Source organism: Aotus nancymaae, unplaced genomic scaffold (genome assembly GCF_030222135.1).
Source record: "Aotus nancymaae isolate 86718 unplaced genomic scaffold, 86718_ANA_hifiasm-v0.15.2.pri h1tg001050l, whole genome shotgun sequence".
NCBI classification, from domain to species: Eukaryota; Metazoa; Chordata; class Mammalia; order Primates; family Aotidae; genus Aotus; species Aotus nancymaae.
The window spans coordinates 47,501-52,426 of record NW_026989466.1 but is presented as its reverse complement, the minus strand read 5'-3'; the positions used below and the strand labels follow the sequence as shown (position 1 = coordinate 52,426).

Here is a 4,926-nt window from a genome sequence, read left to right as displayed (position 1 = left end):
CTTAGCTATATAAACTTGTGCATGTTTCAGAGAGATCAGTAAATAAAATACTACAAAAAAGAAGGAGAAGGAGAAGAAGAAAGGAGTAGAAAAGAAGAAGAAGAAGAAGAAGAAGAAGAAGAAGAAGAAGAAGAAGAAGAAGAAGAAGAAGAAGAAGAAAGAAGGAGAAGAAAAAGAAAAAGAAGAATAAGAAGAAGCAGAAGCAGAAGACCTTATTGTTGTACCCGAGCGAGTCAAAGAATGCAGCACACTCTGAGATTGAATTATGAGTCCTTTATTATGCCAGCGACCGAGAGGTGGCTGACGCACAAAATTCTCTCGGCCGGCCCCTAAGAAAATGTTAGGTGGTCTTTTATACCCTAGTTTTAAAAGGGAGGGGGAACGTAGCTGAAGCAAATTTTTCACAAAAGCAGAGTAAGCAAAAAGTTAAAAGTTAACCTAGTACATGAGAAATAAAACAGTGCCAGGTGCGAGGGGTACAGTTGTCACAAAAGACATACAACTTACATAGGTAACGGGGGCTCTGGGCACTGGACAGCAGCTGCCTGCATTCCCAGGCTCTGTTGGTACCACTTAAGTCGGCCTCTTATCAACAAATGCATTCCTGGGGGTGCCCAGTGTCAGCCCGCCCCAGCTGCTACGTACTCTGGTTCCGTACTGAATGGTGGGAAAACAACTAAAATGTAGAAGCTAAGATGGAGTCTGTCCAGCTCAGGAAGCTAACATAAAGCCTGAACAGCTTTTAGTCTGAGAAGGAGAGAGTTAGTTTTAACTGGCAAAAAGCAGGTTATCACACTATGAAGTACAGTTTACATTAACCCGCTGTCACCATACGTCGAGAAATCCACAAAAGCGCTAGTGAACAACAGGAGAAAAACAGCAGCTAACACGTCCTGGGGAAAAGATACGCCTTCCTAGAATTCCGTGCCAAGGCATCGCCTCCGGTAATCTTAAGGGAGCAAAGTATTACTTTTTAGACAGCGTTTCTATTTTGGGCAAATACTACTACGGCCCAGAGTGGCGCCATGATGCCCTTCCCGTTTTGCAAATTTGCTGGTCCAAGGAAGGAGAAAATAAGACATCATGATAAAAGGTGATTGAGACCCAGCCAAGATGAAGCTTTCCCAGGGAGGGAGGGAAGGAGGGAGGGAGGGAGGGAGGGAGGGAGGGAGGGAGGGAGGGAGGAGGGCCTGAGGCGTGAAGGGGTGAAAAAACGCCACCACTACAGTCCAGTCCGCCCACCCGCTTGCCCACGGGGGCCAAAGTCTGTGCCATCGCCCCCCGCTGCCTCTGGGGAAGTGGGACCGTGCCCCAGCCCCAGCCCCCATCTTCAAAAACAGTGGCCACCGAGTGAGGTGAGGCCTGGCGATCACCCATGCAAATGTCAACCGGCAAAGGGTGGGCGGAGGGGAGAGAAGATGGAGGCCCACCCGCCTGGCTCCAGAACGTTTCCACGCAGGGTGGCGGGAGGTGCGGTGTCGGGGGGAACCCACCTCACAAACTCACGGAATTGGAGTAAAGGGGCGGGGGGGAGGGGCTTAAAAAAAATAAACCAACTCCTCATAAAGCCCAAGGAGAAGAGTCTATGCATGCGCATGAAAGACACCAACAAACAAAGAAACACAAAGTACTGATAAAAGAACCATAGGGCCCCCACCAGGGTGGAGGTTCCCAAGGCAACGAGGGAGAGAGGGAGGGGCCTCCAGATGGGAGGAAGAGAAACCGGTTGCCCCAGGCTCTGTGAAGTCGTCAGGCAGACCTCCCTCCGCGCCACCTCGATTTTCCATTACAGTGGCCGCTAGGTGATGCGCGAAGACATTTATATAAAAGTGTCAGTGTTTTTATGCTTCACTAAATGATAAGGCCTATGTTCAAACATCATCATCTGCCTCACTCATTATTTCTCTTTCTCAGTGCCTGAACACACCCAATAGCAAGCACCAGGTAGAGGCTAAGACCCACAAAAATGGAAGCATCCTTCAAGTTTATAGGACATTTAACCATACTAAGCCCACTGTCAAAAACAATGTAAATTATACTCCTCCTGCAAAAGGCCAACTTATATGGCAAATATGTAAAAACCCTGGCATACAGGAAAAAATGAATACATGACAGTCTAATACATTATCCCGCTTTGTAGATAGACTTATCATTCCACTAAGTATTAACTATAGTTCCAAGCACTGAATCTGCTTAATAACCAAAATGTAAAGACCTTACCTTGTGGTTTGTAATGTCTCATTAACAGAAATGTGAACTTTGATAACAGTTTAACTAAAATATTTCTTTATTTCAAGCTATCAGATGACATTGACATATTTGCATTTTCTATCTGTGTATACGTAATGACTTTCTTCAAGGCTTCAAGATCAGGATTGTCTTATGCCTTTGCATCACGGACCTAAGAGACCCCAATTATTTGAAGATGGGATGGGGACAAAATGTGGGTCCCCGTAGTCCCTACTCTGTGCAGCATCCATTAGATGACCACCGTACATATCACCAAAGTAATGACAGTAAGTCCTAAATCCAAAGTGCAACTTTAATACTGCAATTCCAAAAAAAATAAAGCTGTATACAACTCTTGGAATAACTCACCCAAATAAATAGCTTTATAACAGACAGACAGACAGACAGACAGACACACACACACACACACACACACACACACACACACAAAAGACCTAGCTAGATGCTTGCAGATGTCAGCACGGAAAAGAAGGGAATCTTGGATCGCTCTGGGTCGGGGTGGAGGTTGGTGGGGGGAGCGGCTCAGGCACGCCGCATCACCAGCCTCTCCCCGATCCCTCTCCCTCTCGGGCCAGGTCGTTTCTGGGCCCACCCAGGGAATCCTCTCAGGTGGTGCCCACCTGCAACTAGTCGACCAGAGCCCCCAGGGGACACAGCCTAGGCACCCGCCCATGGGTTCATATGGAACTTCAATTCCCCTAGACAACAGGAAGAGGAGACCAGGGGCGGGGGCGTGTGGACGGAGGGAGGCTAGGGGTGGAGATGGGACCCATCTAAGATGGAAGTCCAGTCCATAGCGTTTCCGAGTGGGCGCCAGACCCACCACCTCAGAGTGGCAATACCTGTCACAGGGAAACGAAGGTCCGTGAAATCCACGCTCCCGGAGACAGCGTGGATTTCACGGGGAGAAGAAGACAGCTTGCAGCACGCTACCTCCTGTCCCGGGGTCAAGTTTTCACTCCCAAATTTCGCATTTCTTCCCCCCCTCAACAAAGTTCCGCTCTCGTTGCCCAGGCTGGAGAGCAGTGGCACGATCTCGGCTCGCCGAAACCTCCGCCTCCCGGGTTCCAGCGATTCTCCTGCCTCAGCCTCCCGAGTGGCTTGGGATGACAGGCACGTACCTGTATAATCTCAGCAACTCGGGAGGCTGAGGCAGGGGAATCGCTGGAACCCGGGAGGTGGAGGTTGCAGTGAGCCCAGGCTGTAGCGTAGCGTGGTGCAATCTCAGTCGACCGCCACCTCCGCCTCTCGGGTTCAAGCGATTCTTCTGCCTCAGCGTCCCGAGTAGCCGAGACTACAGGCGCACGCCACCACGGCCAGCTAATTTTTGTATTTTTAGTAGAGACGGGGTTTCACCACGTCGGCCGGGATGGTCTCGATCTCTCAAGCCCGTGATCTGCCCGTTCCATCCATGCTCACGCCTGTCATCGCAGCAGTCTGAAAGGCCGACGTGGGAGGATGGCCGGAGCGCCAAAGTTTGAGATCATCTCGAGCCGTCAGTCGACACCACCTCCGCCTGTATAAATTGATCATCATCATCATCATCATCATCAGCAGCAGCAGCAGCAGCAGCAGCAGCAGCAGCATCGTCAAAATTTAAAAAGGAATATATGTGTCCAGAGTGCGGGCCACAAAGCGAGACCACGTGCCGATGTCTTGGTCCAAAGCGTTGAGGCTGGAGTGACCCTGGGCTACAGAGCGAGACCCTGCCTTTAAAGAGAGACAGACGGGGGCGAGGGGGGGTGGCCGATGTGGGGAAGGGGGGGGAGAGAGAGAGAGAGAGAGAGGGGGGGGAGAGAGAGAGAGAGAGAGAGAGAGAGAGAGAGAGAGAGATGCGAGCCTGCCTCGATGGAAAGAAAAATGTGAGCCTTCCCCCAAATAAATAAAATAAAATAACTAATTAAATAAATGCATGCATGCACGCACGCATGCGTGCGAGGGAGCCTGCCTCTAAATAAATCGATTGATAGATAAATAAACAAATAGCCGGGCACAGTGGCTCAGGCCTGTAATCCCCCAGCGCTTTGGGAGGCTGAGGCGGGTGGATCACCTGAGGTCAGAACATCGAGACCAGCCTGGCCAACATGGTGAAACCCTGTCTCTATTTAAAAGTAAATAAATAAATTAAAAAAAAATGAATGAATGAATGAATGAATGAATGAATGAATGAATGAATAATAAAAGCGAGCCTGCCTCTATATAATTAGATAAATAAACGCAAGCCTGCCCCCAAATAAGTGAGTGAATGAATGAATGAATGCCTGTAGAGAAATACTCGAGACCCCGCCTCTAACTAAATTAACGAACGGACGAAGACATGACAAACGTAAGAATGACATGGAAGAGTTAAGAAGCCATAAGAAGAGCCAGGTGCGGTGGCTCACACCTGTGGATTCCCAGCACTTTGGGAGGCCGAGGCGGGCGGATCATGAGGTCAAGAGATCGAGACCATCCCGGCCCTGGTGAAACGCCATCTCTACAAAAAATACAAAAGTTAGCCGGGCGTGGTGGCACACGCCTGTGGTCCCAGCTACTCGGGAGCCTGAGGCAGAAGAATCGCTTGACTCCAGGAGGTGGAGGTTGCGGTGAGCCGAGACCACGCCAGTGCACTCCAGCCTGGCAAGAGAGCAAGAGTCCGTCTCAAAAAAAAAAAAAAAAAAAAAAAGGAAAAAAAAA

General features: G+C 49.6%; 1 long non-coding RNA gene across 1 annotated transcript in view; it reads right to left on the bottom strand.

Annotated features, from left to right (window-relative positions):
• Positions 1 to 2,821: 2,821 nt before the first annotated feature.
• The window catches only part of LOC135273329 (uncharacterized), a 21,061-nt gene continuing 18,956 nt past the window's right edge, over positions 2,822 to 4,926 (bottom strand). Inside the window, exon 3 of the long non-coding RNA XR_010341114.1 lies at positions 2,822 to 3,766. This is a non-coding gene — a long non-coding RNA (uncharacterized LOC135273329). The remainder of the gene's footprint in view (positions 3,767 to 4,926) is intronic.